The 14,580-nt window shown below is 43.5% G+C and overlaps 1 long non-coding RNA gene across 1 annotated transcript in view; it reads left to right on the forward strand.

The window, feature by feature from the left end:
- LOC142295303 (uncharacterized) overlaps nt 1–14,580 on the forward strand; it is a 204,227-nt gene that overhangs the window by 1,075 nt on the left and 188,572 nt on the right. The gene's annotated exons all lie outside the window — the stretch shown is intronic.

Here is a 14,580-nt window from a genome sequence, read left to right on the forward strand (position 1 = left end):
TTACTGTAGCAAAATGGTAGCATTAGATTTTTTAATTATTATTATGATATAATAAACAAGCTATTTAGATAGAACATAAGATTTACACTGCTGAAAAAAATGAGAACACCGAACACAATGTAACTCCAAATGAATCACACTTCCGTGAAATCATCCTGTCCAGCTATGAAGCAAGTAGTATATAGGATTGGATCAAAAAAGTCCCGGGAATATTGCAATTTAACAAGGTAAACAAATATTCCCAATATAAACAATTTTTATTACAATAAAAAATTCCACACCACAGTGTAAAACATATGATCAAAAGGTCATGTACATATAGTTCATATCAAATGACAGTTCAATGTGAAAGGTAGTAATGGTTCACAATCAAATTAGAGCATAGGACTTATCTTGTAGGCTGTAATAGAATATTTGTTCAGCACCAAAGATTTGGGGCATGTCAGTCCATAAAGTCCAAGCAGTTATATGCTGTTGCTCTTCAGAAGTCCTTATATTATAAGTGAACCATCAACCTTTATGTCATGCATAAATTCCACCTCAGTAACTCCACCTCGACGCGTTTCCCCACACGGAAGGTGTGGTTCATCAGGAGGCTATGAGGTAAATACATTAAATCAGCATAGAGATACATATAGGTGCACAGTTTGAAAACATTATCACAATGGCATGAAAAAATGAGGAGACAATGATGATTAGTACTTGCCCAGAATGATATGGAGATTAGGTGTGCAGGTCCATGGCGTCAGGTAACAGGATCAGCAGTGGTACAGGTAATACTGTGCAGATGACCACCACAGTCCAAGTGATCGCCATGGAGCTGCACCACCATGTGTGGTATATATATACCACACATCATTCAATACACCTGAGGGCACAGCAGGGCGGATGCTATCGGAATATCCGGTGCACACCCCCGGCACGGCGCGCGCCTCATGCACGCGCCAGACGGGGGCCCATAAGGACCAATAAACCCGCCGGCCAGCTAAGCTAACACGCTCCGGGATCAAGCCGCGCATGCCCAGTCTCGTGCGCGCTCTAAGCCCGCGCCGGACGGAAACCCACAGGGGTCAGAGCTACTGGCAGAAAAAAAGGAGCTACCGCGCATGCGCGCGGTCTCCATAGATGCAGCGCCAGCGTCCTTAGGAAACCACATCTCATGACCCAATAGAAAGAATGTAGGCACGCATGCGCAGTGCCATAGAGTTTGGACTTAGATAGATTTTACAGCCGCTGATGAAAATCACTAAAACAGCGGTGTAAAAATACATTATTAGGCACCGCATCCATAAAAGCTACCACCACAGGCCTCCAGGTATAAGAAATATAATATAGATAATACAGAAACTTAGATTAAATAAGATGTCATAGAGTGTGAAAACATACATGTGGCTTATATCGCCTACATAGATAAACATTACATATTCTCCACAGCAACCCTAAGGGCAAGCACATTACAAAGATAATCGTAATAATATCCATCAATATAGATAAAACCCCTTACAGAATAAGTGAGTATTCTTCCAGAATAAGGCATAATGGGATTTTTAAAACAGTATAAGCCCTGTCTATACTAAGTGGGGAGGAAGCAACTAAAAATAAGCTGCTCATTAAGCCCCCCTGGTGTAAGGGAGCCCAATTTAAATATCCATGCTGACTCCTTCTGCAGAAGAAGCCTGTCAAAATCTCCACCCCTAGGGTTAGGTTTTACCAGCTCTAATACAGAAAAACGAATATGAGTTATATCACCCCGATGGAACGTATTCATGTGGCGGGAGATTGGTGTATCTCGTCTATTCCGAATATCGGAAAGATGTTCTCCCACTCTCCTCCGGAGTTCTCTCAGGGTCTTGCCAACGTAGTCCATAGGACACGTGCAAGATGCCCTATAGACAACTCCGGAGGTCCTACAATTGCTGAAATCACGCAGATAGAATGTTTTACCAGTGGCCGCACTCTTTATTCCCTTACATTGTTCCATTGATCCGCAGTACTTGCAATTACCACAACGGAACATACCGACAATTTTTCTATCCAGCCACGTTCCTTCTGGTCTAGGTGCCTGGTACATGCTATGGGTAAGCCTATCGCCCAAAGAGCGTCCCCGCCTATATGTAATGCATGGTAATTTTGAAATATGTTTAGAAAGGTCAGGGTCAGCCCTTAGAATCCCCCAGTGTTTTTTAATTATCGAAAACACTCTATCAGATTGGGTGTCAAAAGTACCAATTATACGTGTGATGTTAGAGTTATTCTCACGTATCCTCGGAGTCATAAGCGAGTGTCTATTGGTACTTTGGGCATAAGCATAGGACTGCTGTAAGATACGTCTAGGGTAACCACGCTCCAGAAAGCGATCAAAGAGATCTGCTGCCTGTTTTTCAAAATCATCCACTCTGGAACAATTCCTGCGTATACGCAGGAATTGCCCCTTTGGTATACCTCTTCTCAGAGGAAGAGGATGGTGGCTGTCCCATTTTAATAGAGAATTAGTCGCCGTGGGCTTGCGATGTGTAAGAGTCTGGATCTTACCCTTTCCGTCTTTCACTATTACCAAATCCAAAAAGGTAATTGAATTATGGTTACATGTATAGGTGAATCTAAGCCCTAAGGAATTATTGTTGAGACCCCCAACAAATTGCTCAAAATCAAAGATGGACCCTGTCCAGAGGATGAGGATGTCATCAATGTATCGGACCCAAAGTCCGATACATTGATGAGATTCCCCATCCTCCCCCCCAAAAAACTACCGTTTCCTCCCACCAACCCAGGAATAAATTAGCATAACTGGGGGCACAAGGGCTCCCCATAGCTGTACCCCTGAGTGGAAGTACTTGGTATCAAATAAAAAATAATTATGATATAATGTGAAGGACAGCAATTCTTCAATGAACTTACTGTGCCTTGCACACTCGACGGCTCTAGTCCTCAGAAAAAAATTAACCGCCTGTATACCTAACTCATGGGGGATCGAGCTATAAAGTGCCTCAACGTCGATGGAGGCCAAGATAGTCTCTGGGCTCACACTCACATCCTCAAGAATTTGTAATAAATGAGGGGTATCCCGGACGTATGACGGGAGGGCAGTAACAAATGGGCGTAGAACTTTATCCACATAAATCCCGACATTTTGGGACAAGGAACTAATCCCTGCCACAATAGGCCTGCCCTTAAGTGGCTCTAGGCCCTTGTGCACTTTAGGAAGTGCATAAAAAACGGGGATCACTGGACTCTGTGGTGATAGAAACTCATATTCGTTATCTGAAATTAGGCCAGAACCCTTAGCTCGATCAAGTATGGGGAGAAGAATATCTACATAAGTCTTTGTTGGGTCACTAAATAACCTTTCATACGTCCTCCTATCCTTCAATAAAGAGTAGCACATGTCAAGATATTTTGAATGACTTAAGACCACAAGATTCCCGCCCTTATCGGACTTTTTTATAATGAGACCATCATTCTTTGATAGCCGATCAAGTGCCAGGGATTCCCCTTCCGTAAGATTCGAATGACCAAGGGATGATTGAGGAATTTTCAACAGGTCATCCTGCACAAGCTTAAGAAAGATGTCAACACTTGTGCAGTTGTTGGCTGGTGGAGATTTCTTGCTCGGCCTCTTCAAACAAGTGAAGGGACCGTCTCCCCTTCCTTTAGCACTATCCTTGAGGAGATCAGTGAGGGACTGAAAGCACTCAAAGTCCTCCTCCTGAATGCCCAAAGCCCTACACTGATCCCGTGTGTTATGTTCAAAGAATAGTTTCCACTTCAGCTTTCGCCCAAATAACTCCAGATCTTTTACCCAGCTGAAGCAATCATAGCGGTTCGAAGGAATAAATCCCAGACCCTTTGATAGAATCGCGTAGTCATTATTGGAAAGGGGGACGTCCGAGAGATTTAAAATCCTCCCCTGGCCTGATGCGCTCTTGTACGTGGGTAATAACCTCCCAGGTGTCTCTGCTCCAAAAAAGACCCAGATGGACCAGAAGACCCACGAGGTGGCCCATGATAACCAAACTGTCCGTCTCTCCTTTTTTTTGATTTTTTTGGAGCTGGCCATAGGGGTCGACTGGCTATCTCAGGGGGGTTAGTACTTATCCTTGATCTTTCAGAATCAGACGTATCAAGGTCAAAAGAAGATACTGACGATGGTTGTCTAGGGGGGGGGTTGGAAAACCTTGTCCTCCCTAAATTCTGCTAAATCCCTGATAAATTGGGAGTGTTTCCTCTCTTTCAAATTATTCTGAAACCTTTCTATAGAGGTTTGTAATAGTCCTTCCCTCCTGACAAAGTCAGGATCGTTTTTAAGGCGTAGGATGTTGTCAATACCTGTATTAAGGACGGTGGTAGATTCAGCAAATAATTTTTTCTCCTCCTCTAAGAGGAGGGTCATTAATCTTAGGGAGGAGGCTATAGATTCCTTTCACCACAGGGTCAAAAAGTTTTCAGAAGCAGTCCTAGGGGAGGGATGGATGTTAATCCTTAATCCCCTAGGAACAATCTGATGCTTAATATAGTTCTCCAAACCCTTTATTTCCCACCACGATCGTATGTTATTTTTATAATTAGCTAATAATTCTTTAAAGGAATCTTTGAGGGTTGAACCTGTATTCCCCGCAGAGAGCTCACTAGTGGAAAATACTTGGTTCGCTTCCTCAACCCAGGGTGCCGTATTAACAGGCCCTGATAAAAATCCTGCCATACTCTGGAAATTCAATTAGTATATAGGATTGGATCAAAAAAGTCCTGGGAATATTGCAATTTAACAAGGTAAACAAATATTCCCAATATAAACAATTTTTATTACAATAAAAAATTCCACACCACAGTGTAAAACATATGATCAAAAGGTCATGTACATATAGTTCATATCAAATGACAGTTCAATGTGAAAGGTAGTAATGGTTCACAATCAAATTAGAGCATAGGACTTATCTTGTAGGCTGTAATAGAATATTTGTTCAGCACCAAAGATTTGGGGCATGTCAGTCCATAAAGTCCAAGCAGTTATATGCTGTTGCTCTTCAGAAGTCCTTATATTATAAGTGAACCATCAACCTTCATGTCATGCATAAATTCCACCTCAGTAACTCCACCTCGACGCGTTTCCCCACACGGAAGGTGTGGTTCATCAGGAGGCTATGAGGTAAATACATTAAATCAGCATAGAGATACATATAGGTGCACAGTTTGAAAACATTATCACAATGGCATGAAAAAATGAGGAGACAATGATGATTAGTACTTGCCCAGAATGATATGGAGATTAGGTGTGCAGGTCCATGGCGTCAGGTAACAGGATCAGCAGTGGTACAGGTAATACTGTGCAGATGACCACCACAGTCCAAGTGATCGCCATGGAGCTGCACCACCATGTGTGGTATATATATACCACACATCATTCAATACACCTGAGGGCACAGCAGGGCGGATGCTATCGGAATATCCGGTGCACACCCCCGGCACGGCGCGCGCCTCATGCACGCGCCAGACGGGGGCCCATAAGGACCAATAAACCCGCCGGCCAGCTAAGCTAACACGCTCCGGGATCAAGCCGCGCATGCCCAGTCTCGTGCGCGCTCTGCGCCCGCGCCGGACGGAAACCCACAGGGGTCAGAGCTACTGGCAGAAAAAAAGGAGCTACCGCGCATGCGCGCGGTCTCCATAGATGCAGCGCCAGCGTCCTTAGGAAACCACATCTCATGACCCAATAGAAAGAATGTAGGCACGCATGCGCAGTGCCATAGAGTTTGGACTTAGATAGATTTTACAGCCGCTGATGAAAATCACTAAAACAGCGGTGTAAAAATACATTATTAGGCACCGCATCCATAAAAGCTACCACCACAGGCCTCCAGGTATAAGAAAGATAATATAGATAATACAGAAACTTAGATTAAATAAGATGTCATAGAGTGTGAAAACATACATGTGGCTTATATCGCCTACATAGATAAACATTACATATTCTCCACAGCAACCCTAAGGGCAAGCACATTACAAAGATAATCGTAATATCCATCAATATAGATAAAACCCCTTACAGAATAAGTGAGTATTCTTCCAGAATAAGGCATATTGCCTTAATATCGTAATAATATCCATCAATATAGATAAAACCCCTTACAGAATAAGTGAGTATTCTTCCAGAATAAGGCATATTGCCTTATTCTGGGCATGCGCGGCTTGATCCCGGAGCGTGTTAGCTTAGCTGGCCGGCGGGTTTATTGGTCCTTATGGGCCCCCATCTGGCGCGTGCATGAGGCACGCGCCGTGCCGGGGGTGTGCACGGATATTCCAATAGCATCCGCCCTGCTGTGCCCTCAGGTGTATTGAATGATGTGTGGTATTGTAAACGTTGCTTACCGCAACCTGGGGGTTTTACTCGCTTGCAGCGATGCAGGGTAGCTTAGGCATACACAGGCAACACAGTCTCTCTCAAAAATGCAGCAGTTTATTAGTACAACATAAACTGCCCTTCCAAAACACAATGAAGCCTCTCCTGGCTTAAAGGAAAAGTTAAACAAAACACCTTCACATACCGTGGGCTTCAAGTCCATTTAATGTCCATAGTAAAGGTATGGCTGTCTCCCCACGAGACACGGATTTCTGGTCAGTCTTTGTAGCGGACCGCCCGCTCAGGTTTGGACACTACAAGTGTCAGAGTGGAGCTCCCTCAGCCTCCACACACTCAGTTCCAGAAGGTTGAAGGCAACCTACGCTTCCTTGGGCAGGTTCCTTCAAGAGGCTCCAACCTCTCTGAGAATAGCAGCCTCTTTACCTGCCTGAGGCTGCTCCTCATGCAGGGCTACTCCACACACACTGACAGTCTCCTAAATCAGCCTGGACACACCCACAGGTGGAGGTTTGTGTTTTCAGCCCTGCACAGCATACTGGCATTGTTAAAGGGAACCTGACCCTTATATGCAGAACCAAGCCTTTGTGGAACTACAAGTCCCATAGCAACTTCTTCACTTTAATATCGCAGGGACCTTCTCCATTGCGACACATAGCGACCATTTACCACATTGGTGGTCGCTACCTCACAGGTATATATATACCACACATGGTGGTGCAGCTCCATGGCGATCACTTGGACTGTGGTGGTCATCTGCACAGTATTACCTGTACCACTGCTGATCCTGTTACCTGACGCCATGGACCTGCACACCTAATCTCCATATCATTCTGTCTGGGCAAGTACTAATCATCATTGTCTCCTCATTTTTTCATGCCATTGTGATAATGTTTTCAAACTGTGCACCTATATGTATCTCTATGCTGATTTAATGTATTTACCTCATAGCCTCCTGATGAACCACACCTTCCGTGTGGGGAAACACGTCGAGGTGGAGTTACTGAGGTGGAATTTATGCATGACATGAAGGTTGATGGTTCACTTATAATATAAGGACTTCTGAAGAGCAACAGCATATAACTGCTTGGACTTTATGGACTGACATGCCCCAAATCTTTGGTGCTGAACAAATATTGTATTACAGCCTACAAGATAAGTCCTATGCTCTAATTTGATTGTGAACCATTACTACCTTTCACATTGAACTGTCATTTGATATGAACTATATGTACATGACCTTTTGATCATATGTTTTACACTGTGGTGTGGAATTTTTTATTGTAATAAAAATTGTTTATATTGGGAATATTTGTTTACCTTTTTAAATTGCAATATTCCCGGGACTTTTTTGATCCAATCCTATATACTAATTGAATTTCCAGAGTATGGCAGGATTTTTATCAGGGCCTGTTAATACGGCACCCTGGGTTGAGGAAGCGAACCAAGTATTTTCCACTAGTGAGCTCTCTGCGGGGAATACAGGTTCAACCCTCAAAGATTCCTTTAAAGAATTATTAGCTAATTATAAAAATAACATACGATCGTGGTGGGAAATAAAGGGTTTGGAGAACTATATTAAGCATCAGATTGTTCCTAGGAGATTAAGGATTAACATCCATCCCTCCCCTAGGACTGCTTCTGAAAACTTTTTGACCCTGTGGCGAAAGGAATCTATAGCCTCCTCCCTAAGATTAATGACCCTCCTCTTAGAGGAGGAGAAAAAATTATTTGCTGAATCTACCACCGTCCTTAATACAGGTATTGACAACATCCTACGCCTTAAAAACGATCCTGACTTTGTCAGGAGGGAAGGACTATTACAAACCTCTATAGAAAGGTTTCAGAATAATTTGAAAGAGAGGAAACACTCCCAATTTATCAGGGATTTAGCAGAATTTAGGGAGGACAAGGTTTTCCAACCCCCCCCCTAGACAACCATCGTCAGTATCTTCTTCTGACCTTGATACGTCTGATTCTGAAAGATCAAGGATAAGTACTAACCCCACTGAGATAGCCAGTCGACCCCTATGGCCAGCTTCAAAAAAAAGGAGAGACGGACAGTTTGGTTATCATGGGCCACCTCGTGGGTCTTCTGGTCCATCTGGGTCTTTTTTGGAGCAGAGACACCTGGGAGGTTATTACCCACGTACAAGAGCGCATCAGGCCAGGGGAGGATTTTAAATCTCTCGGACGTCCCCCTTTCCAATAATGACTACGCGATTCTATCAAAGGGTCTGGGATTTATTCCTTCGAACCGCTATGATTGCTTCAGCTGGGTAAAAGATCTGGAGTTATTTGGGCGAAAGCTGAAGTGGAAACTATTCTTTGAACATAACACACGGGATCAGTGTAGGGCTTTGGGCATTCAGGAGGAGGACTTTGAGTGCTTTCAGTCCCTCACTGATCTCCTCAAGGATAGTGCTAAAGGAAGGGGAGACGGTCCCTTCACTTGTTTGAAGAGGCCGAGCAAGAAATCTCCACCAGCCAACAACTGCACAAGTGTTGACATCTTTCTTAAGCTTGTGCAGGATGACCTGTTGAAAATTCCTCAATCATCCCTTGGTCATTCGAATCTTACGGAAGGGGAATCCCTGGCACTTGATCGGCTATCAAAGAATGATGGTCTCATTATAAAAAAGTCCGATAAGGGCGGGAATTTTGTGGTCTTAAGTCATTCAAAATATCTTGACATGTGCTACTCTCTATTGAAGGATAGGAGGACGTATGAAAGGTTATTTAGTGACCCAACAAAGACTTATGTAGATATTCTTCTCCCCATACTTGATCGAGCTAAGGGTTCTGGCCTAATTTCAGATAACGAATATGAGTTTCTATCACCACAGAGACCAGTGATCCCCGTTTTTTATCCACTTCCTAAAGTACACAAGGGCCTAGAGCCACTTAAGGGCAGGCCTATTGTGGCAGGGATTAGTTCCTTGTCCCAAAATGTCGGGATTTATGTGGATAAAGTTCTACGCCCATTTGTTACTGCCCTCCCGTCATACGTCCGGGATACCCCTCATTTATTACAAATTCTTGAGGATGTGAGTGTGAGCCCAGAGACTATCTTGGCCTCCATCGACGTTGAGGCACTTTATAGCTCGATCCCCCATGAGTTAGGTATACAGGCGGTTAATTTTTTTCTGAGGACTAGAGCCGTCGAGTGTGCAAGGCACAGTAAGTTCATTGAAGAATTGCTGTCCTTCACATTATATCATAATTATTTTTTATTTGATACCAAGTACTTCCACCAACTCAGGGGTACAGCTATGGGGAGCCCTTGTGCCCCCAGTTATGCTAATTTATTCCTGGGTTGGTGGGAGGAAACGGTAGTTTTTGGGGGGGAGGATGGGGAATCTCATCAATGTATCGGACTTTGGGTCCGATACATTGATGACATCCTCATCCTCTGGACAGGGTCCATCTTTGATTTTGAGCAATTTGTTGGGGGTCTCAACAATAATTCCTTAGGGCTTAGATTCACCTATACATGTAACCATAATTCAATTACCTTTTTGGATTTGGTAATAGTGAAAGACGGAAAGGGTAAGATCCAGACTCTTACACATCGCAAGCCCACGGCGACTAATTCTCTATTAAAATGGGACAGCCACCATCCTCTTCCTCTGAGAAGAGGTATACCAAAGGGGCAATTCCTGCGTATACGCAGGAATTGTTCCAGAGAGGATGATTTTGAAAAACAGGCAGCAGATCTCTTTGATCGCTTTCTGGAGCGTGGTTACCCTAGACGTATCTTACAGCAGTCCTATGCTTATGCCCAAAGTACCAATAGACACTCGCTTATGACTCCGAGGATACGTGAGAATAACTCTAACATCACACGTATAATTGGTACTTTTGACACCCAATCTGATAGAGTGTTTTCGATAATTAAAAAACACTGGGGGATTCTAAGGGCTGACCCCGACCTTTCTAAACATATTTCAAAATTACCATGCATTACATATAGGCGGGGACGCTCTTTGGGCGATAGGCTTACCCATAGCTTGTACCAGGCACCTAGACCAGAAGGAACGTGGCTGGATAGAAAAATTGTCGGTATGTTCCGTTGTGGTAATTGCAAGTACTGCGGATCAATGGAACAATGTAAGGGAATAAAGAGTGCGGCCACTGGTAAAACATTCTATCTGCGTGATTTCAGCAATTGTAGGACCTCCGGAGTTGTCTATAGGGCATCTTGCACGTGTCCTATGGACTACGTTGGCAAGACCCTGAGAGAACTCCGGAGGAGAGTGGGAGAACATCTTTCCGATATTCGGAATAGACGAGATACACCAATCTCCCGCCACATGAATACGTTCCATCGGGGTGATATAACTCATATTCGTTTTTCTGTATTAGAGCTGGTAAAACCTAACCCTAGGGGTGGAGATTTTGACAGGCTTCTTCTGCAGAAGGAGTCAGCATGGATATTTAAATTGGGCTCCCTTACACCAGGGGGGCTTAATGAGCAGCTTATTTTTAGTTGCTTCCTCCCCACTTAGTATAGACAGGGCTTATACTGTTTTAAAAATCCCATTATGCCTTATTCTGGAAGAATACTCACTTATTCTGTAAGGGGTTTTATCTATATTGATGGATATTATTACGATTATCTTTGTAATGTGCTTGCCCTTAGGGTTGCTGTGGAGAATATGTAATGTTTTTCTATGTAGGCGATATAAGCCACATGTATGTTTTCACACTCTATGACATCTTATTTAATCTAAGTTTCTGTATTATCTATATTATCTTTCTTATACCTGGAGGCCTGTGGTGGTAGCTTTTATGGATGCGGTGCCTAATAATGTATTTTTACACCGCTGTTTTAGTGATTTTCATCAGCGGCTGTAAAATCTATCTAAGTCCAAACTCTATGGCACTGCGCATGCGTGCCTACATTCTTTCTATTGGGTCATGAGATGTGGTTTCCTAAGGACGCTGGCGCTGCATCTATGGAGACCGCGCGCATGCGCGGTAGCTCCTTTTTTTCTGCCAGTAGCTCTGACCCCTGTGGGTTTCCGTCCGGCACGGGCTTAGAGCGCGCACGAGACTGGGCATGCGCGGCTTGATCCCGGAGCGTGTTAGCTTAGCTGGCCGGCGGGTTTATTGGTCCTTATGGGCCCCCGTCTGGCGCGTGCATGAGGCGCGCGCCGTGCCGGGGGTGTGCACCGGATATTCCAATAGCATCCGCCCTGCTGTGCCCTCAGGTGTATTGAATGATGTGTGGTATATATATACCACACATGGTGGTGCAGCTCCATGGCGATCACTTGGACTGTGGTGGTCATCTGCACAGTATTACCTGTACCACTGCTGATCCTGTTACCTGACGCCATGGACCTGCACACCTAATCTCCATATCATTCTGGGCAAGTACTAATCATCATTGTCTCCTCATTTTTTCATGCCATTGTGATAATGTTTTCAAACTGTGCACCTATATGTATCTCTATGCTGATTTAATGTATTTACCTCATAGCCTCCTGATGAACCACACCTTCCGTGTGGGGAAACGCGTCGAGGTGGAGTTACTGAGGTGGAATTTATGCATGACATAAAGGTTGATGGTTCACTTATAATATAAGGACTTCTGAAGAGCAACAGCATATAACTGCTTGGACTTTATGGACTGACATGCCCCAAATCTTTGGTGTAATTCTATTACAGCCTACAAGATAAGTCCTATGCTCTAATTTGATTGTGAACCATTACTACCTTTCACATTGAACTGTCATTTGATATGAACTATATGTACATGACCTTTTGATCATATGTTTTACACTGTGGTGTGGAATTTTTTATTGTAATAAAAATTGTTTATATTGGGAATATTTGTTTACCCAGCTATGAAGCAACACTAATTGTGAATCAATATCTCCTGCTGTTGTGCAAATGAAACAAACAGGTAGAAATGATAGACAATTAACATAGCAAGACACCCCCTATAGCGGAGTAGTTCTACAGGTGGTGACCACAGACCATTTCTCTGTTCTCATCCTTTTTGGCTGTTGATTTGGTCACTTCTGCACTTTGTCATTGCTCTCACCCCTAGAGATAGCATGAGGCGGTGTCTACAAACCACAAAATGTGCTGAGGTAGTCCAGCTCATCCAGAATGGCACGTAGCAGGAAGGTTAGCTGTGTCTGTCAACATAGTGTCCAGAGCATGGAACAGATACCAGGAGACATGGAGGGGGCCATAGGAGTACAATTACCCAGCAGCAGGATCACTACGTCCTCCTTTGTGCACAGGAGCAGAGCCACAACCCTGAAAAATGACCAGCAGGCCACTAATAGCCATGTGTCTGCTCAAACTGTCAGAAATAGACTCCATGAGGAAGGTATGAGGGCCCAATGTCCAAAAGCGTATGTTGTTCATACAGCCTTGTAATGCAATTGGCATTTGCAAGTTAACACCAAGATTGGTAGATTCAACATTGGCGCCCTGTGCTCTTTACGAATGAGAGCAGGTTCACACTGAGCACATGTGACAGATGTAAGTCTGGAGATGCCATGTAGAATGTTCTGCTGTCTGCAACATCCTCCATCATGGCCGGTTTGGCAGTGTGTCAGGAAATGTGAGGGGGGGTATTTCTTTGGTGGGCCGCACAGCCCTCCACATGCTAGTCAGAGGTACCCTGAGTGTTATTAGGTATGAGGATGAGATCCTCAGACACATTGTGAGACCATATGCAGGTGCAGTGGGCCCTGGGTTCCTTCTGATGCATGACAATGCTAGGCCTCATGAGGCTCAAATCTGTCAGAAATTCCTTCATGATGAAAGCATTGATGCCCGTTTCCGAGACCTGCGTCAGTGATAGTCCAGGAGTTGACTGATGCTTTAATCCAGGTCTGGGAGTAGATCTCTCAGGAGAACATCCGAAGCCTCATTAGGAGCATGCCCAGTTGTTGTAAGGAGGTCATACAAGTATGTGGAGGCAACATACACTACTGAGCCTCATTTCCTTGTCATGAAGCATTTCCACTGAAGATGGATCAGCCTGTAATTTTATTTTCCACTTTGATTTTGAGCATCATTCCAAATACAGACCTCCAAGGGATATTAGTTGTGATTTACATTGATCATTTTTATGCATTATGCATTCCACTATGTAATGAACGAATAAAGATTTGCAACTGGGATATTTCATTCATTGAGAACTAGGATGTGGTATTTTAGTGGTCCCTGTTATTTTTTTGAGCAGTGTATTTATTGGAACACAACACAAAAAACTTTAATAAATTGTGAACATGCAATAAATTATGCAGTAAGTAGAAAATAAAACAGAAACATTTGTCTAGTCTATGAATTTGTTCTGAGAAATAGTATCGCCTCCATCAAATCCTCCTTTATAGATGAGATCAAATTTGATCTAATTATTTTAAGGCTAGAGCACAACCTCTCTGCCTCATGCACAGTCAGTTTTGCTGAACAACTTTCTGCGTTCTCAGCTTGATGTTGTTTGCCTGTCTGCTCTGCAAAGTCACTTCGGTCTTCCCGCTCATCGACTCTGTGCGATGTACCAACAATAGGAGAGAGAATATTTTAAGGCATATTTCTTACTTTCTGCAAAGTCAAAAGTTTACAAACATTTCATTAGTATTTGGTACCATTGCCCTTTAAACTGTATGACGTGGGTCAAACATTTTGAATATCTTTCCACAAGCTTCTCACAATAGTTGGTAGGAATTTGGGCCCATTCCTACTGACAGAACTGGTGTAACTGAGCCATGTTTGTAGGTCACCTTGCTTGCACCTACTTTTTCAGCTTGGCCCATAAATTTTCAATAGGATTGAGATCAGGATCTTATAATGGCCACTCCTAAACATTCTCTTTGTTATTCTTAAGCCACTTTGTAACCAGCTTGGCAATATGCTTCGGGTTATTGTTCATTTAGAAGACCCATTTCCGTCCAAGCTTTACGTTTCTGGCTTTTGTCTTAAGGTGTTGCTTCAGTATTGCCACATAATGTTTTTTTTTCTCATGATTCAGTCTATTTTACGTGCACCTTTCCTCCTGCAACAAAACAACTCAAAAACGTGATGCTGCCACCCTCGTGTTTCACAGTTGGGATGGTGTTCTTTGGCTTCAAAGTTTCTCCCTTTTTCCTCCAAACGTTACGAAGGTCATTATGGCCAAACAGTTCAATTTTAGTTTTATCAGCCCAGAGAACATGTCTCCAAAAATTAATAAATTTTTTTGCCAGGAGGTGTAGATTGGG

The sequence above is a fragment of the Anomaloglossus baeobatrachus genome, chromosome 3, assembly GCF_048569485.1.
Source record: "Anomaloglossus baeobatrachus isolate aAnoBae1 chromosome 3, aAnoBae1.hap1, whole genome shotgun sequence".
Lineage (NCBI taxonomy): Eukaryota > Metazoa > Chordata > Amphibia > Anura > Aromobatidae > Anomaloglossus > Anomaloglossus baeobatrachus.